Source organism: Dendrobates tinctorius, unplaced genomic scaffold, assembly GCF_039654945.1.
Source record: "Dendrobates tinctorius isolate UK_male_01 unplaced genomic scaffold, ASM3965494v1 ptg000222l, whole genome shotgun sequence".
Taxonomy (NCBI): Eukaryota; Metazoa; Chordata; class Amphibia; order Anura; family Dendrobatidae; genus Dendrobates; species Dendrobates tinctorius.
Window position 1 is genome coordinate 451,756 of NW_027361889.1, and position 23,153 is coordinate 474,908.

Below are 23,153 nucleotides of genomic sequence, written 5' to 3' on the forward strand. Positions count from 1 at the left end.
TAAGGGAGATTGGATTGCTTTTAAAAAAGCAGTTTGCGGAGCAGTGGGTAAACAGCAATGCCAGCCTGTCAGGAAGCCTTAGAAGGCAGCCCAACAACCAACACCACTGATACACCACTATATAGCCTCCCCTTGCACTGCACACACAGTGACTGGTGTGTTGTGCAGGCCAAATCGCTAGCAGCAGAAGCAGTTTTTTGGTCTTCTTCCCTGCCTAACGCTCTCCCTACAGAATCAGCAGCAACCTCTCCCTATACTGAGATCGGCAGAAGTAAGATGGCGGTCGGCGTGCACGCCCTTTTATACCCCCTGTGACGCCCACCAAAGCAAGCCAATCACTTGCATGCCCTTCTGAAAGATGGTGGTGACCCGTGCCTATGTCATCACGTTGCCCACAGTGTCCGTGGATCCTGATTGGCTGAAAAAGAGCGCAAAACAAACTTTTGAAACGTGACTTTGGCGCGTAAGTCGCCGACCTCGTGGCCGACCTCATCCTAGGGTCGGGTTTCGTTTCATGAAACCCGACTTTGCCAAAAGTCGGCGACTTTTGAATTTTTTCGACCCGTTTCGCTCAACTCTAGTTACGGCAGATATCTGCCTGGGTTGCTGTGCCTTAAATCCTATGTATGAGACTGACACAGATATCAGATTCTCAGCAGATCTCAATAATTTTTTGGGATCTACCAATGATTTTCAGAAAACATCTCATGTCAGTGGACTTCTCTGAATTCCTGTAGTTCTATACCTTCTGAAGGACCAGAGATGTCCATAGATCAAACCTCTTTTATAAGGAGAACCTACCCTAGTTTATAAGTCTAGACAAGTACTCCAAATTTCACCTTGTATGACACACATTTTTGCTGGGCTCTATTTTCTCCTTTTGCATTTTTTATTTTCTGAACCATTTATTTTATATCCATGTTAAAATTTCATTGGCGCTGAACCGCAAACCATATAAAATGCACTATTACCTCTCTACTTTCCTGTCGGTACCCACTGATTTACAGCAGCCCTGGTTGATTGTTTCACAGAAAAAATACAGTTTAATCCTGTGTTCTGAGCAGCTCTGAAGAGCTCTTGGTAATGACAAAGTTTATTTATTTCTTTATTTTGCAGTAGTAAAGCTGAAGGTTATCATGTTTACTTGCCGAGTCTAAGCATATCATAAAGGTCCAGTCAACGTGGACGTGATTTGTGCCACGTACAAAGGGGGCATCACATCTGACACCACAATGAAGTGTGTGGAGCCATAAAACCAACCACGGCCTATAGACTAGTGGTCGAGTTTGTGAAATGTTAGTCATGTTTTTATAATCTTTGATAACCCTTTTAAACTCTGCACAAATATTGAACAACCCCCCCCCCAAAAAAAACCAGCAGAATCTTAACAATCCTCTTACACCTCACTCTTGATCCTCTCAAGCCTCTCTCTCAGTTCTCACCACTTTTCAGGTGTCCATCTCTTTCACAGTCAACTTGTTTGGTGTTGCCTCCTCAAATACAGACCTTGCTCCAGTAGGCTGACTCATTCCCTCTGACAATGTTTTTGCTCTTCAAATGTTCAGTTTATAAGGCTTACTCTGTGTGTCACAATTACCAGAATCTCAAGGGTCCACACATTTTTAGCTCACCTGTCTTTGTTAATTGACTCTGAAAGGTTACGTCTGTCTTCCAAATGTTTCTTTGCCAATCACATCTCACAGGCACTCCAGACCAATATTCAGGTCTCTCCTTCACACACCCACCCAAAAACTATGCATGATTTTTTTTGATTCGATATTCCGAAAAAGGGCTCTAAATGAGTAACCCCTCTAACTGTCCCCACTGCAACAACCCAAAAAGTTCAAGGACTCTGCTATCTGGCCATATCTCAGGCCAAGAGGTCAGCCGGACTCCCACAATAGTCGCTACCAGCTCAGATAAATTCTCTTGATGCTGACCGTGACCCAACTTCATCCTTCCCTGGGTTAAAGCCCTCCTACTCTGACCCACGCTTGTTCCATACCAGGCTCATCATTTCCACAGCACTCATCAGATTCACAGCGCTAACCATACACTTTTACATCAGCCATCACAGATTAGACAGCAGACAACATAAATCTTTTCCAAGTCCAAAAAGTTCTAAGACTTCATAAAGTGTTAGGGACGGCGGAACGCACTAAATATTAAATAACAGAAAGTGCGTTCGCTGCCCAGGGTCCACCGTGCAGAGGTGTTAAACTGCTGCTATATAATGGCAGACGCGCTATATGGCAGTACAGCACACGCGGGTTATACGTCACCCGATGTGCGCTGGCAAGCTCTGTTAATCTCACAGAGACGCCTAAGGTATAAACATAAATGCCGAGCCTGTTGACCTCACAGGTCTCAGCGGTGTGCACACATGGTATACGGTCACAGGACTAGGCCCAAGACTCAGGGTCAATGTCCGTCTCGACCTACCATGTGTGCGGCGTCGCTACCGCGGATGCCAACAAGTGCTGCTGACTGCAGTGCAGCGACCGACCCAGCCACCACACGACAATGGCCAAGAAGGGGCGCACTGTCGGACGCTAGTGCTGTAAGATGTGAACTGTGGCCTGAAGCGCGCCACTGACTGGCACTGACTCTATGACTAAGTCCCTATCCACACACGTAATATCAGAGGGAGGAGATCTTAATGAGTCATTCAAAGGCACATGCATTCATCATCATTCACACAGATAGCAATTAGAGTCTACACTAGCGCATGGCCGAGCGGCCATGTGGGCCTTTTATAGCTGTGCGCTTCCGGGACCTTCCAGATCTCTGAGATGGACCAATCAGATCTGGAGAAGGACCTGAGGATGTGACTCCCGATCTCCAATGAGAGATTGTCTCATGAGCATACCCAGTAGCGCGATTAGAGGACTTAGCCTCTGGAGTGGCATACTGCAGGACAGCCTGCGTTGCTATTTCTGACCCAGAGGTGGCAGCAACAACCAGTCCTACAGAGCTGGTCTGAGCAGAGCGTCTGGGACGCTGAGATTGCTGTGCAGACTCCTGAGTGGTTGGTGGAGAATGGGAGACCGCTGGATGCAAGGCTCTGGATTCCCGCTGTGCAGCTGCAGGAATCTGGCGCCTAACATAAAGTCAACAATATGATTGATGGCTTCTGGTCTTATCAATGTAGTCAAGCAGTAAGATTGAATTCAATGTCAGTTCTAAATGAGGATGTCTTTTAGATGTCTTCTACTAGACCTTTAGTGCCCTATGAATGTGTCATCGCATATGCCAACTGACTCTTTGAAGCCTCAAAAGTTCTAACACTTCATAAAATCAACACTGTGATGGCTTCTGGTCCCTATCAATTAAGTAATAAGAGAATGACTTCACTTCTAAATGAGGTTGTCTTCTAGATGTCTTATACTGGACCTTTGGTGCTCTATGAGTGTGTCAATGCCTGTGCCAACAAGGTGATCCTCCAGTATTTAGGCCATGAATAAGACACTGTGCTGAACTGGAATACTCAATTATGCTAAATATGTACCGTATGTGTTTGGCCAAGTTGGATAATATTTTGTCTCCTGATTTCCCCCATACGCCTTGGATCATCTCACCAATGGCCAAGTTTGTTTAAATAATGACCAGTTATTAGAGTTAGAAAATGGTGGAAGTCAGAGATATTAATGTAAACTAATTTAGAAAAAATTGGGGTGATCCTCTTGTCATCCAAGATTAAGGCCAGAAAAGTAAAGCTGGGATCTGATAAGGTGTAAAGGATATTTCACTACTTTTCTCATTGGTTAGCTTGTCAATAAGGGGTCATTCGAGGTCTTCCAAATCATAACATCAGAACGTACAGCATGCAGACACATTATTCATTCCTGGCACAACACATTTATGAACTGAGGCTGGAATACCATTAATTTGGGACAGCATAAAATCAAAACTCGGCCCTGCAGATGTACAGTGGGTAGCACGAGAAAATGAACTTGTAAGTCAACTTCCTAATGTAAGTCTTGTTGCAGCAGTCATTTTCAATGATGAAATGACTTTAGCACCTTAGGGAGAATTCGACAACGCTGTTTTTTTTTTGCAACTAATAAAAGCTTTTATTCAGCAAGACAAAGGGTTAGAGAAAACTGCTCTGGTAATGGAATAATTCCGATTTTAGGAGGCAAGACGTCTCAGAGTTGAAGAGGGCATTGATTAGGGAAAAGAGCAGGACTTGTTAGTGTGTGGAGCTACTCAGACTTGTGGTATTGACGTTCTCGGTTGGTAGCTCGGAGGCCCTACTGCTTCACAAGCAAAACTGATGTTCTAGACTCGGAATATGCGGAAAAAAAAAGAAGAGGAAAAAGTATTAGAAACTGTTAGCCAAGCCTGCTCACTATCTGTTCCCATTGGAGAGTGATATATTGCAGTAAGGCTATAAAGTCCAGAAGGTCTTTCAAGAGTTCATTGCAGAAACTCTGCACCCCCACACCCTGATCAATATGATTTTATGTGGGTTCTCTGTGATGTAGTGCGGACACAGAACAGGAGCCTGATAAATGAGATGCTCTCACATCCTTTGAAGCAGGCATGACTTTCTATACATCAGTTTTAAAGACAGCCTCAAGTGTTAACAGAATGACCCACATCAATTAAATTGAGAATTTTTGCTTTATCTTGTACTGACATGGAAGAGTCCAGCTCAGACATTTCTTTCATAGCCAACGAAATATCCTTTACTTGTGCATTCAGTCCCAGACCGTAGACCATATTGTGTGACAAGACTTCTGATAGCTTACAAGTTATATTATAGCATTTTCTCTTAATTGTACTTTTTTGGGGGAAGGACTGACTTCTTTTAAAGAGATGAGAGGTGAATGAAGTTTCGTCAGCAATGCTGTATGGGAATAAAAAACATGCAAACTTTAGTCCTCTAGCTCCTGCTGTTAAGTCAAACAGGTGGCACTAGCAAGACAGTTTAATTTTGTTCGGAAGGCACCGATTAGTAACTAAATTCTAAAAAAAAATGTTTTTTTTTAAATAGATACACTCTAAGTTTCTCAAAAAAGTTTGGAAAACTCTCTTTATTAATTTTTGGGGTTTTGTCTCTCTACTGGGCTTTGTGTCTTTAGAAGAAGTGGTATTGGGCTTTGTCTCTCTAGAAGAAGTGGGGCTGGGCTTTGTCTCTCTAGAAAAAGCTGTGCAGAGGTTTGTCTCTCTACAAAAATTGGGGCTGGGATATGTCTCTCTAGATGAAGTGGGGCAGGGCTTTATCTCTCTAGATGAAGTGCTGATGGGCTTTGTCTCTCTAAAAGAAGTGGGGCTGAGCTTTGTCTCTCTGGAAAGTTTGGCTGAGGTTTGTCTCTATAAAAAGTGGGGCTGGGATATTTCTCTCTAGATGAAGTGGGGCAGGGCTTTGTCTCTCTAGATGAAGCGTGGATAGGCTTTGTCTCACTACAAGAAGTGGGACTGTGCTTTGTCTCTCTACCAGAAGTGGGACTGTGCTTTGTCTCTCTAAAAGACGTGGAACTGGGCTTTTTCTCTCTAAAAGAAGTGGAACTGGGCTTTGTCTTTCTAGAAGAAGTGGGGCTGGGCTTTGCCTCTCTTGAAGAAGTTGGGTTGAGCTTTGTCTCCCTAGTCTCACTAGAAGAAGTGGGGCTGGGATTTGTCTCTCTAGATGAAGTGTTGCTGGGCTTTGTCTCTCTAGAAGAAGTGGGGTTGCAGTTTGTCTCTGTAGATGAAGTGGGGCTGGGCTTTTTCTATCTAGAAGAAATAATACTGGGCTTTGTCTCTCTAGAAGAAGTGGGGCTGTGCTTTGTCTCTCTAGAAAAAGTGGGGCTGGGCATTTTCTCTTTATATGAAGTGGGATTGGGCTTTGTCTCTCATGGAGAAGTGGATCTGAGCTTTGTCTCTCTAGATGAAGTGGGGCATGGCTTTGTCTGTCAGGATGAAGTGGGGCTGGGCTATGTCTCTGTAGAAGAAATGGGACTGGGCTTTGTCTCTCTAAAAGAAGTGAGACTGGGCCTTGCCTCTCTAGATGAAGTGTGGCTGGGTTTTGTCTCTGTTGAATAAGTGAGACTGGGTTATGTCTCTGTAGAAGAAGTGGGACTGGTCTTTGTCTCTAGAAGAAGTAAGACTGGACTCTGTCTCTACAAGATGTGAGGCTGAGCTTTGTCTTTCTAGAATAAGTGGGCCTGGGGTTTGTCGCTCTAGAAAAAGTGGGGCAGTTATTTGACTCTCCACATGAAATAGGGCTGGGCTTTCTCTTTATACTGGAAGTAGGACTGTGTCTGCTTAACAAAGAGGAGGGTTTTTAGTTTAGAGCAGGCAAGTTATTGGACAATGACAAGTGCATGGCATGTTTTGAAGTGAGTGAAGTTCCAAACACTATAGTGCTGATAGACTGATGTTGAAGAAAAAACACCCTTTCGAAAACAATGGATGGTTAATCAAAGAGCTTGAGAATCAGATCATTACCTAGAACACATTAGACAGGTCTGTGCACCAAAGCAGTTTTTGCTTGGGAGTGATGAAAGCAGCAATCCCATTATTTTTTGGTGTTTTTGTTGAAAAGACAGGTATGCTTTCGTGAATATAGATGTATTAGGATTATTGACACAGATTCGTTTTTGCAATGAAATCTTTTCTTTCTTTGAACTACGCTTCTTACACGTTGCAGTTTCATTTCTGTCTTTAATACCGAGGAAAAAAATCCAGCTCACGCGGTCAGTAACTTATTCGGTAAATCCAGAAACTGTAACATAATACTTCCATGAATTTCCCTGTGGAGTCTGTCATAGTCAAAGCTACAAAGTGTGACCTTTTCTGACAGCTCTTCTACCGCTTTGATAAATGTTTTCCTCCAGCACTTTGCTGGATGCTTAAATGTGTCCAAAAATTAAAATGTGTACTGTATTCTTTTCATGGACATTACACTGCAACTTTCTTTGATATTTGATATACATGTATTCGTGAGCTGCAAAAGAACTTGGGACTTTAGCAGGACCTACTTCAATGAGACGATAGTTTTGGCTTCAAGCATGTCTCATAGCATCACACAAAAGTTTGATTTCAGTCTGGGAGGTGATACAGCACTGATATATACTAAGACACAGCCAGGGTTAGTTTTCATATAGCCCTTTTACTGCTCAGAAAAGTCACAATAGGCTAATAAGGTCTTCAAGGACTAGGCTGTCATCGGTGGGCCGCAGACAGCGCCACGAGTACAGTTTTGTTACCCTGTCTTATCTAGGCTTCTCGGGAAGCTGTCATCTGTAATTAAACCCTATCAGCTAATAATAATGAGATGACTTACCGATTCACTCCCAGTCTACGTGGCAAAGCTTAAAATTGAGATGCAAAAAAAAAAACCCAGTAAATTTTAACCTCTGACGTCTTGTGTCTTTTGTCAAGTATAATGTTAGATTATTTCAGATATTTGTATATGGATATTAACACCAGAAATGCTAAATCAATAACTGTAGTCCTGAAGTGAATCGAGACCGTTGCACTATAGCAAAATTAAAAAAAGCATAAAAATACTCAGGGAAAAAAAAAGAGAACCTGAGCCACAAATGTTTAGGGGTTGTCTTGTTAGGAATACTTGTCGTGGATGCAATCGTCCTCCTCCAATTTCCAGACTGCTCTGCCGATCTGTATGCACTGGGGGCAGAGGTAATCACACACTTGGGTGGTGCGACTATACACGGTGCCTCTTGTGTGGCAGTGGTGAGCGATGTGGGTATACGGGACGCTGTGTGTCCCACTTGTTTTGCAGCCCAGGAGACGTGGAACGCTGTGTCTCCTGGTGTGTTGGCCAATGGTGGGAATTTGTACACCCTGATGTGAGCATGGAGTAACTCCCTGGACATGACTGGGAGGAAGGCATCACCTTATTGTTATCCTTGGGTTTGGGATGGCTATTTAAGGCCTGCTACTAATCCAGCTCAGTGCTGTTTATTCAGTTCCCTTGCGTAGTGGTATGGTGAGTGCTTCCTGGTTGGGTTCTGGTTGCTCCTCAGCAGTTGCTAATGATCTTTCCTGGTTCTTCTTCATTAGCTATTGCTCCGGGTTTTGCTTTGGTTTTCACTTGGGTTTTATGCTGCTAGCTTTGGATTTACTCTTGTTACTTGACTCCACATCGTCCACATCACCAGACGTCATCTATCCTGTGAAATACAAATCTCTCCCCTGAAGTGGGTGAAGAATATCCCTGCCGTTAAGGACTTGCCTAGCAGGGGTGGCTTATGCTAAGGGCGTCTATGACTGCACTTTTACTGGTCCGACGTGAGTGTTCTGTGCTTTTAAGGGGACTTTTCAGATAAAGCTGTCGTGTGCCTGGATGGGAGGAATAGCACTATTTCTGGTCATTATATTACATGTATGCTACATTTCTCATCAGTTGGCAACTAATTTTCAGTAGTTTTTCTCAGTTAGTGAAGACAAGCTGCTACGATCTCCTGTACACAGCATACACAGACATAAGGGATTCCTACTCTCCTCTTTCTGGTTAGCACATGCTCAGAAGCAGCAGCATGGAATACATTATACAGCAGTACTGAGCAGTGTAGCTATGAATCCCCATCCCTAGGGTGATAGAACACATTTATTAGGAATAAAAAAAAAAAATAAAATAAAATATATGGGTGTGACCGCCCTCTTTCTGAGCTGGGAAAACTATCCTGTCTGGCCTAAGCTTTTACTAGTGGTTCAGCCGCTCGATCCTTGTTCACATTCACGTCACTTGGCAAGTGAAACGGTTTTAAATACTAGAGTAGGGACTGTCCCACAAGGGTTGCCGTGACGTGGCGGGATGGCTTGTACATTATGTTGATCAAAATTATGTTTACTAAATACCCTTATTATTATTATTATTATTATTATTATTACCTTTATGCATTATTTGCAGTTTATTTTTTACTTTTTAGTTCAGGATATTTGTGTTTTTTGCTTTTTGTTTTCACATTTATTAGGAAGCAGCAGCCCAGTCTCTTAGTATCTCCAGTCTCCACCGCTATGCTGAAAAAAATGTGCAATGCGCAATAGGGCGTTATCCAAGTATATGAAGTTGATGACCAATGGTAATCTGCTCACCTGATATGGTTGTGTATGACACATCCACTAATAGTGCATAGTTGTCAACTGCTTCGTTATCAGAGGGGAAAAAATTGTAACATGAAGCCGTGAAATTGTGGATTTCACTTCTATTATATTATCTTCGGATCCTTTCTTGGAATCAAACACACACTTGAAATCCACAATTTCCCGGCTTCATGTTAGTTTACACCCCTTCTTCTGACTTCATGACTAGGCTGCGAGTTTGGGGCTCTTGTGAGTCTGGGGCTCTTGAGACAGAGTTTCAGTGGATGTCTTTACTGAGCCAGTACTCACACAAAATGATTTCATCAGATCTTTCCAACTCAACTATAGAGACATGTATGAAAATTCCAGGAGTTTTATTGACAAACTGAACTCTTGCTCTTGTATTATGCAATTGCATTAGGTAAAAAGACAATTCTGAAGCAGAGACATATAGAGATGATCCGCAGCCAAAGATGGATGACAAACACTGGCACAGAAAGAAGGGAGGGGTTAACTAACATCAGAGCTGGGCTACAGGGAGAGAAGGAAGACAAACTACCAAAAGGCAAACCTTTACAGTGTAACAGTAACAATACAATACTGTATGATTCCCAAGTCATGGGATATGGGAAGATAATATGCAGCTGTAATCTGATCCATCAGTAATTTAGTAGTCAGTCTTGATGAGATCTAGTGATGGGAGGAGAAGTGTTTCATAAGTGGAGAAAGAAGCATATTTCTCTGATTAGACACAACGCAAGCTTTTAATATTTTCTATTAATAATGATGTATGTAAATCAATTTTGCATGACTTTTCAGGTTTCTAATATTCATCATATAAATGTCTTTGAAATGTGTAAGTCATGCCAAGTGTTCTTTTAGATTAACCTGTTTGGACTTAGCTTCTGATTCTGGCACTCATGCTAGGTTATACGTGTCTGTGCTACTGAGGTTGTATACACAATCTTAGGACAAAGATTTAAAACACAAACCTTTAGAGAATGAGACATTTTGATTTCTCCTGTGATTAGAATTCTGCAGCGTAGGCTGAGATTGAACGCTCTACTGCCCCCCACAGGCTTACTCCATCCAAAGATCAATGTAAACTGTCATTGGATATATCTGGATGCGCTAATGATATAGATATGTGAGAAAAGTGCTTCCAGCTAATTAAGAGTACCATTCTTACTCACATTGATTTCATGGACGCAATAGCTGGACAGCTGTTTATGCAACAAACTGATAAATGAGCCACGGTATGGGTCGGAAGCTTAGAAAAAAAAAATCTCGAAAATTATTCTAAGACTGTTTCCACGATGCAAACCCTCCCATAAATCAAGAGAAACCAACAGTAACATAATGTAAAAATTGTATTCTTCCTAATGTTGCTGCAAATCTAAAATCACCATCCCAGTCTCTTGCTGTGCCTTGTATTATGCCCTGAAACATAAAGCAATTGAGTCATCCGGATCAATCAGCGAGATCATGTAATTGTGATCAATATGTCTCAGGACTCCTGAGGCTGTTAAAGTTTAAGCATCCAAAGAAAGTTGCCCAGATTGTTTGTTTCAGCAGATCTCAATTAACTCCTTACTATGCTTTGAAAATTGATGCGAAAATTAATTTATTTGGGAGATTTAGACGTCATGATAAAAGAGAGAAAAAAAGAGAATGCATGGATGGGTCTGTATGGAATTACTTGTCTACTGAAAACAGTAAAGTGAATTCATTCATTTTATTTTATATAGGGTGTTGCAGAGCAAGTAGAACGGGATTAAATCCTAGCATTGCAGGTCCTGATTAGATGCACCTGACTTGCTTTTACTAAGAACCAGGGCCTGTGTTTACTAGGTGTGTCAGTCTGCTGAATGAGGAAAAGTCTAGTGTGCTGCTGGTGAGTGACCAGCCAAAATGTGAGCTATAGCTCGGAGAAAGACAAGAACACTTCTGTTTGTCGCTGGAAGCTGCTGGAGCTCCGGCTGAAAATGATACTGAGACTAGTGGGATTGTGCCTCTTCTGTGTATGAAGTTTGATCTGGGAATAAGGACTGTAATCTATTCGGGTGAGTCCGCATTGACATATGTGCCCACTAAATTAACTGTTTATTTGCAGTGATACCTTTGTGCCCAGAAGAGGCTTGTTTTTGTTTTGAAACCCTTGGAGTTTAATGAAAGCAATAAAACTGCACGTGTTTGGTCCAAACCACATTGTCTGTGAGAACGCTACCTAATGTCTACCTGAGAGAGTGAATCCCTACAATGGGAATATATGCTATAATATTTCATACTGAAGACCGCCTATGTTGAGATTCACAAACTTAGATGATTTGTACAAGAATATTAATATTATGATGGTCAGAGCTGTTCTATTGACTTTTTTTGCTCTCTTTTAAAGAAAGTAAGTATTCTTCAATTCAGACCAAAATTCAGATTCAGAGTACGCTGGGCCTGCTACTTTTAAAGAGGTTGTCTGCTACTTTACGTTAGTGTAAAAATAGGTTCATAGCGGTCCAAGAAAAAGAAAAAAATTACCAGACCCTGGATGTTTCTCTGTCGCTCTAATGGTCTTCTTTTTCCAGCAGGGGGCATCAGGTGACTACTGCAACCAATCAGTGGTCCCTGATTGGCTGCAGCAGTCACGTTTCATTTGCAGGAAGAAACGGTTTTGTAGAACTCTTTTCTGACTGCAGCCAATCACTGGCATTGACTGGCTTCAGCAGTCAAACGAAGGCACTCGCTGGCAAAAGAAGCCAGGAGACTGATGGGGTAGTTGAGCAGAAAGAGTTCAATATGTGAGTATGTGGTTTCTTTTTATTATTGGGCCACCATGAGTGTATTTCTATACTTACAAACCTCTTGAGCCTTTGAACATTTTGGTTGGGGTAACTAATCACATTATATTGGATGATCGGACAAAGGAGTGTGTTATACGCATGCCCGACCAACTCCAAACTCTGGTTGTTTTCGAAGCTCGGTTCTGACTAACACTATGGAGAAATTCTGTCTCAAATTTACCAAAAATACAGCTCACATACGTCACTATAATTTTAGAAACTTTTTATGCCTCAGTAACTTTTCAAAAGTGTCACAAAGAAGAGCTATGGCTAAGAGGAGCTGTAAATTGCAATACATTTATAATTGACTCTGCCATAATCTTAGACAGAAAATTAAAGTCTAAAATGAGCCAAGAGTTGGCATAAGTGAGAAAAGTGTCTACCTTCTTGAAAGGTGTGCCAAAATGTATTATGCAATGGGTGCTACTGTTAGGAGCTGATTAGTTACAGTCCACCAGGGTACCAACTCCATGTTCCAGTTGACATAGACTTCGGGTGTTGGCAGATTCTATTGTGTTCTTCTTCCACCATGGATGTCATGGCATTAGATAGAATTACCGGTTGACACCAGGCAAAGAATGATTTTACTGGCAACTGGTGTTTGGATAAGGTGCATATAACATGCACTTATACTATCACAGCGCTCTGTATTAGCTCCACATTCCTTCTTGTTCGGTTGTTTTGTCCTTTGACCAAGCATCGATCCTGATAAGCAATGGCGCTGTAGCTTGAAGCTTGTGGGCCCAAAGTGGAGATTTTCTAGTAGAGTTCCCAATTATCATGGAAAACTAATAGTACTGATCTTCTCAAAGTGACCTTTTGAATCCCCTTAGATTCTAAGGGCTCTTTCACACTTTTTTTCGACATTCGGCTGCCCCGTCAAGACTTACGTCCAAACCCTCCACAAAACAGGACTTGGGTGTACTGTATGCACTGACGGGGCCAATGACTATAATGGTGCAGACTGAGTCACCGTGTGTTCTGTCATGCATCATTTTCGGCAGTATAAGTATATTGGAGGCAGACAGCTAGACGGAGTAGATTATAGGTGCATATGGGCAAAAATGATGCACAACAGATCACACAGTGACTACGTCTGCACTACTGTGGTCAATGGCCCCATCGGTGCATATGCCCGAATCTGGAGTATCATAAGTTACAATAGGGCCACTGATCGCAGAAGAAAGCATCCCAAGGCCTGAGGTGCAACTTCAACCCCTGCCCCACGATACTTGCGCCCATTTTGCTTGGTTCTCATAAGACTTTTGCTTTGGTCTTTCTTCCTTTTCTTTTAGAATGTGGTAACTCAATGCCCATTTTGCCTAAAAGAATGGAAGTCATGGACCCCTGAAGAGGTCTGAAAAATTCAATACCTAAATATTAAAAATCCCGCCCCCCCCCAAAAAAATCATAAAAATCCATATTTCACCCCATAAATATCGAAAACAGGAAATCCAATCCTCTGAATGCTGAATATGGTTGTAGACCATTGGACGTCATGGGTTGACTTGTAAGAACCATCCCGGCCCTATCTTCTAGATCCTATGAAGAATGCATTACAACAGAAGTATGCTGAATAAAAGAAAAACATTCTCCGGGCTTAAGTAAATGTGCTGTGGGATTTTCTGTCTGCACGCTTAGCGCTGACATTCTCTGATTCACATGCCTGAGTGCATAGCTCATTCTTAATCTGCTTGAAACTAAGGAAAGTCTCATGTTGGACACTTAGAGGATGCTGCATTTAAATGATGTGAAATTGCCCCTGTGTATCTAGGGGAGCCGGCAGTATTGGATGTGACAGCGATGACACTGTTCTACGGGAAACAGAGAAAGGGTCTCTGGGTAAATGTCAGGTCTGTGAATCTCCATCACACTCTATTTCCTTGCGGCCCCTCTCCGTGTCATTCCTATTGCTCTTTTTTCCACTCTCCTTCGTCGTTTCTGAGCTTATGACTTTTACCAGCGGTTTCTGCCATGTTGGTTCCCATGGATATGCGAATAACGCCAAGGATGTTGACAGGGATAATTCAGGAACGGGAAGATGGTATTGGAAAATATGATGAAAGCATTTGACCAATAGTCTTAGGGCAGACCATTTCCAAAAATGAATAAAAAATGAAATTTCTATCAAAATCACATTTTTTCCCCAGTGGTGGTCAGCAGGAGTCTCAAAGGTGACCCTAGGCTTCATCTCAAGGTGTACGATATCTCCATTTATAGGAGACACATAAAGGTCTAATCACCCCATTGAAGACTTCATACGGCACGTGGGAAATCTTGACTATAGGGCTCATTCAGACGTCCAATTTTCACACGTCCGATTTTCACATGTCCAATTCACACATCCATCGTACAAGAAAAACAGACCGATTATTCTGATCGGAGTTTGATCAGAGTTTGATCAGAGGGTCCAATTTCTCGTATGTGAAAAATAATAATAATAATAATAATAATAATAATAATAATAATAAAAAGTTTCTCCCCTTTCTCCATTCTAACAGTTTGCGAAAATTGGCCCTAACCTGCACATCATCCAAGTGCGGTCCATTTTTTTCCCGTACCCTTGCCGATTTTAGGTATGCCTTGATGATGACTGTTCGGTTCACAGACACTGGCCAATCTATGCGCTAAGTAATAAGTACCTTCTTTTTACCGTAATTTTTCCATGGCAATTTGAAATTCCATTTTTCCAATATTCCATATGTACATAACGCAGCATTTGCTTATTTTTTTATGGCAGTACTGCAGTTCCAATTTTCTAAATGTAATATTCTTAGTATTTCAGAATGAAGCTATATTTTTTCCTTAGATGTATTGTCTTAGCTAGGACACCTGTACACACTACATAGAGCAAAAAACCTTACCTGCACCTCCATATAGTATGAACAGGTGCCTACTGCAATGAATACATAACTTGCAAAAAGGAAGAACGCAAAAGCACTCTGTAGAGACCAATATATATGCGAACACAAAAGAAGTGCCACCTTGTCATGGTTGATGGGCTCACATGAACTAGCCAATTTAAAAAACTATCATAATAACTGAGTAAACTGTAATAAAAAGTAAAAAGATTGTAAAAAAAAAAATTACTTACAAAAGTGAAGGTTCTTAGCGCATAAATTGGCTAATTCATGTGAGCCCATCAACCAGGACAAGGTGACACTTCTTTTGTGTTCGCATATATATTGGTCTCTACAGAGTGCTGCTGCATTTCTCCTTTATGCAAGACATGTACACACTAGCTTGAATGTGCTGCTCAGTTTTCCTGTTTGATCTCACCCTCTGAACAAAATTGGACATGCCTCCGCTATTTTCTCCAGTTTCCCCAGGTGACAAGAAAGGTCAAAGAGCCCCGTCATCTGGTCAGGGCAGAGAAGTTTGTCTGCGCAGGAGCACAATGCCGGGGACATTGTGTGGATAACGTAATGCTCCCTCTATTGAGCCCGAGACCTCTTTCTACTCAAATGTTAGCGCGGTTCTTTCCCTTAGATGGAAAATTTCTGCTTTCTAAAGGTTCAGAAATCTTTGCTGGTAACAGTCATGTTCTACTTAAGGAAATAAATGTTAAATAATCTACCTATTATGTGATTATTATACAATACGCTATGTAAAGTTAAGAAAGACAGCGCGTTTCTAGTGCCTCGGGCTCATTCTTCTGCAGAATACACTCAGAAGCAGAAGAAAATTAAACTGTTATGAAAAGGGCTTTTAAAATATAAATACGCTCAAGATGCAACAATATATCTTACGCCAATATTCGGACCACGGTCACTTCATACATAATTCCCGCCAATTACTGTACCCAGCAGCTGAGACGGTTCTATATATCTAGAATCTATTAATAATTCTGTGTATCTAGTCACTTAAAGGGAATCTGTCATCAGATTTTTGCTACCCCATCTGAGAACAGAATCAGGTAGGGGAAGAGACCCTGATTCCAGCAATGTGTCCCTTACTGGGCTGCTTCCTGCATTTTTTTTTTTTAAATTCCAGTTTTACCCACTACAGGTCTACCAATTCTCTGAATGCTGAGCTTTGTAAAACTCCGCCCAACCTACAGATTGGCCGCTGTCTATGCATAGATAGAAAGCTGCCAATCAGTTGTGGGGGTGGGGTTGGACTACATGGCAGCAGGTTTACTAGTCCTCTAGTGATAATCTCCTGCTGATAAACCTGTGATTTTACCAAAACTACAGAAGTAAAACAACACCAGAATCGTTCTCTGCTGCTCACAGATTAGGTGACAAGAACCTCATTGTCCTGATCCAAACCAGCTTTTGAGTCCTGTCTGCCCCTCTTCCCGGTCTGGTCATGTCAGGGGTTAACTTTGCCTTGCCTCGTTTTGGTTTCAGGTCAGCTATTTCTCCCCGCTGCATCCTGCAGGTGATGTCAGTTATATTTTCTGCCTACAGCGTGTGTATCTGACTCTGATAGTACCCTGATTTGTCCTGCTGCACTTACTGACTTTGCCGTGTCTGTTCCTTCCTCTCTGCCCGTCCTGTCTTAGTGTTTCCCTTTGGGTTTGGATTTCCCGGTGTTTGACTTGGCTTTGACTCTGACCTGACTTTGTCTCTTGCTTCTGGTACTTTTGCTTTGGACTGGTATTGACCCTCTGGCGCTCCGCTGACTCTGTGCTTGTTTTTTCCCTTTGTACTGCGTGATGGTCTAGGTTTTGACTCGGCTTGTTTGACTACTCTGCTGCCACCTGGTGTTAGCCTCACTTGCAGACGTGCTTGTCCTCCTTCCACTCTATTGCCATCTAGTGGAGCTTGCAGCTACCTGCATAGCTGCAGCGTGACACTCATGACAGATTGCCTTAAAAGGGAGTAAATCATCAGAAAATTATCTATTGTTTAAATAAGGTTTTGATGCTATGTGTACTTAAAAAAAATTGCAATTTTTTCATGTCACAATCTCTATTAAAAAAGAAAAAAATAGCAATCTTGCAGGTAGCGCCTCTATACACAGCTAATAACACATGATCCGCCCGCCAATAACAATTGGCGATGTTACAGCTCCTTCCTCCCTTCACAATGATTTTTGCACTCCCTCATTAGCAGCGTCAATTGAAAAGCTTGATCCTGGATCTGACCATTGCGGCTAATGTACATGTGTTGTTAACTGAAGCAACAAGATATTAAAGTCTAAAAAAAGGTTCAACGGCCAGTGTGAAGTGAAGTGTTTTATTTTTTATTTTTAATGCATATTGAGATATGTAAGTAAAAAAATTCCCACCAAAAAATTAACAAAAATCTAATTTGAACAATAGGACCTTTTCTTTTTATATATTCCCTTTAAAGGGGACTTACAAGGGATTTCTACTTTGGACATTCTCATAGTTGCCAAATGTTCCAGATTTCCTGAGACGTTTGTACCAAAAAGTGACTGGTTTTATGTAAATTCTGGAAAAAAGCTTGCATTCTAGGGTGTGTCAGAGACAGTTGTAGAGTGAGGGTGCATCAGTCTGTGGTAGCCCGTCATACCTCTGATCTGCAAAAGTCCTAGGACATGGAACTCCACAGATCAAATATAGATAGCCTCTCCTAAAAAAAAAGCTAAAAAATGAAGCTACCGGTACTTTATGTTAGGAAGTAGCTCAAAGGAACATTCTACGGAAGTCTCATGCACTGTGAACGTAAGGGGGCTGCACAAAAACTGTGGACACCAAGAACATCAAAGACAAAATTCTTCTCTCCCTCAGGAGCATAATACATATCACAAAAAATGACACCACCCTAAGTCATAACCTCATCTGAAGACCCACCACCCCAATGACCCATAACTCTACATTCCCGAAATCAAGTTGACCATGTTTAAATTTGATAACATTAGAATTTGAACATGAAAAATGGTGAAAAAATTAGCAGATACCAACATTGGCTCTTAAAGGGGGATCGTAAGTAGAGGACTCTCTTTAGAATATCCAGATCCAATTAAGGGATGTGGAAAAAGTTTTGTTTTATAAGACGACCTCTTATCGGTGAACGACATGTGTAGGGTAGGGTCTGACTGTTGAGAGCCCACCAGTCCGGAGAGCAGGAGACTTCTTTCTGTGAATGGAGCGCATGGCCACCAGTCCTTCATTCAGAGGTGCGTATAGAAGATAATATAGCGGTGGTCACGCCTAGGCACTACCACTCCATATTTACCCCTATTCTGGGATTTGGTGGCCATCTCAGTCGTCGGACCACCATCAGCCATACTTTTACTAACTAATGGCTAGGTGATAAATGTTCTTTGTAGAATAATTTCTATTCCAAGATTCATTGATAATGTAAAGATGGGAAAAAAAATTGTTTAAATAACGGCAAAAAATAAAGATATATATGGAACCCCCATGTACCTAAGAGAAACACCAACTGGGTCTAATTATTACCCAGGTAAAATACCCTGGTAATTAAGCAAAATAATGGTAATATTTTTTAACTGTCGGTGTCGAAGTTTCCTGTTTCACACTTCACCGCACAATGGAAAATTTATATCTATACGTAAAGGTCTAAAACCAAACAACTTCGCACACCACTACTTTCATTCAACAGGCGCTGTGAACAGTAATGAATGTCCAACCGGCGCGAGCCGCGGGAGGCTTCCCTAATACAGTACTTTGTCTCTCTGAAACAGAATCCCCGCAATACTTTCCACAAGGTTCCATGTCGACAGTAATTGAATTCTATTTCTGCTGATGGGCAGGCGAGACAAATAATCAACTCTCCGACTTTTATCCAGCGACGGTCGGGACTTGTTCTATATTTTAGAGGTAATTTAGGACACCAAAAAGAAAGCAGTCAAGTTTTGACGAATACGTCACTTAAAGAGTCATCTCTAAAATAAAAGGGTTCCTAAGCATAAAATTAATTTGACTCCGCATTGATGAACTGTGCGGCAACCAGGCAATACGTGTTTAATATCACTGCAGTGCCTCCACAGGGGAAATGAAGTATTACACAGTGGCCATGCAAGAAGTTGGCCTTGTAATGCAGGACAGATCCTCCAGAGCAAGAACACCCCAAAATACTCTTTGTAACTGTTTTCCTCTGTGGCCAAGAAGTAGGAATTCTGAAATTTGCACTCCTCTATACGAGCTTGGAATTTCTTAATATAAACATAACTTATGAAGAATTTGGCAGATGGACATGACCTTGTCCCACCCATGGCACAATCAAACACCAAAATTCACGAAATTTTTGGGGCTCACAATTCAATTTTTCTATTATCAGTATGACTTTGGGGTATGGAAGGAAACTGGAGCACCCATAAGAAACCCATGCAAACAAGAGTAGAGCACAAAAACTCCCCTGGACTGGTATTTATCCTATCTGTTTATGCACATTTTTTCTGATTACTGGTACTGCTCATGGGAAATTTATTTTTATCACTATTGTTTATATAAATTTTCTTGTCCAGGTAAGAGGATAAGGGAGTTAACTGATAACAAAAAATTCCGGTGAGGGATAAAGAAATTTCACGCGTTTCGCCAAAATTCGGCTTCCTCAGGGGCAAATTTTCTTAAATTTTTTTGCATTTGCTGGTAACATTTCCTAACAGTTCTACAGGTTTTTCTTTGGATATTTACTGACATCTCCAGTGAGCTTATCTCTTGTCTCATTATTTGAGTTTAGACTATTAATTATTCTCATAATGGCACATTGGTTTTGATTAGTCTGTATTATTAGCCTGTATTTGGTGTTTTACTGAATAAAACTATAAAATTTTGGGATGAGCCTGTCCAAGCACAGTTTCCTTTTCTCCTTCCGATTGCTAAAGTTGGGTTTGATACATGCATTGACTAGACAGTAAGGCTTACCCACTTTTCACGTCGATTTTACATATTTAGCATGTACGGCCTAAGTGACACTAAGGAATGTTACCATCTGGGACATTCATGGCATATTGATAACATATGCCATAAATGTCTGATAGATACAGATCCAATCACCAGAACCTCTATCAGTCTCGAGAATGGGGATCTGTTGTAACTTTCAGAAGTGGAGAGTTGGGCGGGTGACTTCCCGATTCATTTCTATGGGAAGCCTAGATTTCCTTTCACTGCTGTGATTATTTTCTTTAGTCTCAAGTTGTCTATAATCGAATGCGTAAGTCAGCACCCCCATAGTAAGATTCCATCTTTGATTTACCACTTTATGCCATAATTCGGAATAAGATTAGTTTCTACTATTACTGCTGCGTTCCATCGATCGTTGCGAATCTTAAGTAATTACTTTTTTTCGTACATAACTTTGGCAAAGTATCTTTACACAAGCGGAAAATAATAGAATATCGAGCTACAGCTGTCGTGCAATGATATCGTAAAGGTAAATTATCATTTTAGATGTGTTTTATACCCTTTACATACTCTGGAGCTTCTGCAACAGATTATTCATTTTACAATCCTACCTCGCTACATTTATTAAAATGATAAACACGTTACTGAACGGTATAATGGCCGCTTCTGAAACAATTTTCAGGCTGACGGCTGATGTATCAAATAAACAAAAACACACAAAAAGAAAAAACTGAGATATTGAACTAATTTCAGCATATTTCTGCTATATTTCTGGCGATAAGCCGGCAACAGCTCATACGGCTACAGTTTTACACAAAAACAGCGAAAAAAATGAACTTAATTATGAAAATTTGTCTTCTGTAATTACATCAGGTCACTGCCACTCACAAGATCAGCCCACTCCTCACCCTCTGTAGTCACCATTTCCATGATCTGAATGGACACAGAGTATTTCTCATATCAATCTCTCCAAGATACCTAGGCTTTTTTAATTCTGCTCCTTTTAAACTTGTGTTACCATTAACATCATCACTTGCTTGAACAGGTCACTGCCTGCTGCATGTTCATCACAGTCTACATCTGCTGTTGTCATCATTGCAGTTAAAATATAACTGATGCTGTATAATCATAACACTTTATGACTTCATTACTTCATGATTCTGCTGCTGTCACATGATGCCATGTTATCGGGGCGGACGTAACAATGGTGCTACCAAGAGATAAGGGGTTCCCTTCCACGTTCAAAGCAGATCAAGGGTTGCATCATGATTAGCTATTGGACTGTAAAGGGTTCATATACTATTTTTGCACAGGGGCCCTTTTGGTCTGTATACGCCAGTGCATGTTAATTACAGTGCATGTCAAAGTTTGGGTGCACCTTATAAAAAATAAATAATTATATTTATGTACTGTATACATATGTTATTATTATTATTATTTATTGTTATAGCGTCATTTATTCCATGGCGCTTTACATGTAAGGAGGGGTATACATAAAAACAAGTACAATAATGTTAAACAATACAAGTCATAACTGGTACAGGAGGAGAGAGGACCCTGCCCGCGAAGGCTCACAATCTACAAGGGATGGGTGATAATACAGTAGGCGAGGGTAGAGCTGCTCATGCAGCAGTTTAGTCGATCGGTGGTTACTGCAAGTTATAGGCTTGTCGGAAGAGGTGGGTCTTCAGGCTCGTTTTGAAGGTTTCGATGGTAGGTGAGAGTCTGACATGTTGTGGTAGAGAATTCTAGAGTAGGGGTGATGCGCGAGAGAAATCGTGTATGCGATTGTGGGAAGAGGAGATAAAAGGGGAGTAGAGAAGGAGATCTTGTGAGGATCGGAGGTTGCGTGCAGGAAAGTACCGGGAGACGAGGTCACAGATGTATGGAGGAGACAGGTTGTGGATGGCTTTGTATGTCATGTTTAGGGTTTTGTACTGGAGTCTCTGGGCAATGGGGAGCCAGTGAAGGGATTGACAGAGGGGAGAAGCTGGGGAATAGCGGGGGGACAAGTGGATTAGTCGGGCAGCGGAGTTTAGAATAGATTGGAGGGGTGCGAGAGTGTTCGAGGGGAGGCCACAGAGCAGGAGGTTGCAGTAGTAAAGGCGAGAGATGATGAGGGCATGGACTAGGGTTTTTGCAGATTTTTGGTTGAGGAATGAACGGATTCGTGAAATATTTTTGAGTTGAAGTCGGCAGGAAGTGGAAAGGGCTTGGATATGTGGTTTGAAGGAGAGATCAGCGTCAAGGATTGCCCCGAGGCAGCGAGCTTGTGGGACTGGGGAGAGTGGGCAGCCATTTACTGTAATGGATAGGTTTGTTGGGAGGTCATGTGAGATGGGGGAAAAATGATGAATTCTGTTTTGTCCATGTTAAGTTTCAGAAATCTAGCAGAGAAGAAGGATGAAATAGTGGACAGACATTGAGGGATTCTGGTTAGTAGGGAGGTGATATCTGGTCCAGAGATGTAGATCTGTGTGTCATCAGCATAGAGATGATACTGAAAGCCATGAGATTCTATGAGCTGTCCCAGGCCAAAGGTTTAAATGGAGACGAGCAGGGGTCCTAGGACTGAACCTTGTGGGACTCCGACAGATAGGGGGCGAGGTGAGGAGGTGGTGTGTGAGTGGAAGACGCTGAATGTCCGGTCTGTTGGTTAAAATGAGATCCAGGATAGGGCCAAGTCTGTGATGCCAAGGGATGAGAGGGTCTGTAATAAAAGGGAATGGTCCACTGTGTCAAAGGCAGCCGACAGGTCCAGGAGGAGGACAGAGTAGTGTCGCTTGCTCTTGGCGGTTAAGAGGTCATTGGTGACCTTAGTAAGGGCAGTTTCAGTGGAGTGGTGTGACCGGAAGCCAGATGTAAGCGGTCGAAGAGGGAGCAAGAAGAGAGATGGGAGGACAGTTCAAGGTAGACGTGTTGTTCCAGTAGCTTGGAGGCATAGGGGAGAAATGATACAGGGCGATAGCTAGATACAGAGGATGGGTCAAGAGAGGGCTTTTTGAGGATAGGTGTGATGGAGGCATGTTTAAAGCTTGAGGGGAAAACACCAGTTGTTAGTGGTAGGTTGAAGAGATGGGTTAGGGTTGGGATGAAGACTGTGGTGAGGTTTGGGATGAAGTGGGAAGAGATCGGGTCAAGTGCACAAGTGGTGAGATGTGATCTTGAGAGTAGAGTGGAGAGTCGATCTTCTGTAATGGTGGAGAAGTTGGTTTTGGAGGTGCAGGGCTGGGAAGTCGGGAGGAGGGGCTCTGGGGGTTGTTGACCAAAACTGTCTCTGATGTTATCAATCTTCCGCTTGAAAAATGAGGCAAAGTCTTCAGCTGAGATGAGTGGGGAGGGAGGAGGTGCTGGGGGACGGAGGAGAGAATTGAAGGTGTTGAATAACTGTTTAGGGTTGTGAGACAGGGAGGATATGAGAGATGAGAAGTAGGTTTGTTTAGCTGTGGCGAGTGTAGTCTTGAAAGTAGTGAGGGACTGTTTGAATGCGATGAAGTGCT

At 41.9% G+C, this 23,153-nt stretch overlaps 1 protein-coding gene across 5 annotated transcripts in view; it reads right to left on the reverse strand.

Annotated features, from left to right (window-relative positions):
- Positions 1-23,153, reverse strand: part of ELFN1 (extracellular leucine rich repeat and fibronectin type III domain containing 1) — a 673,117-nt gene that overhangs the window by 316,914 nt on the left and 333,050 nt on the right. The window lies entirely within an intron of this gene.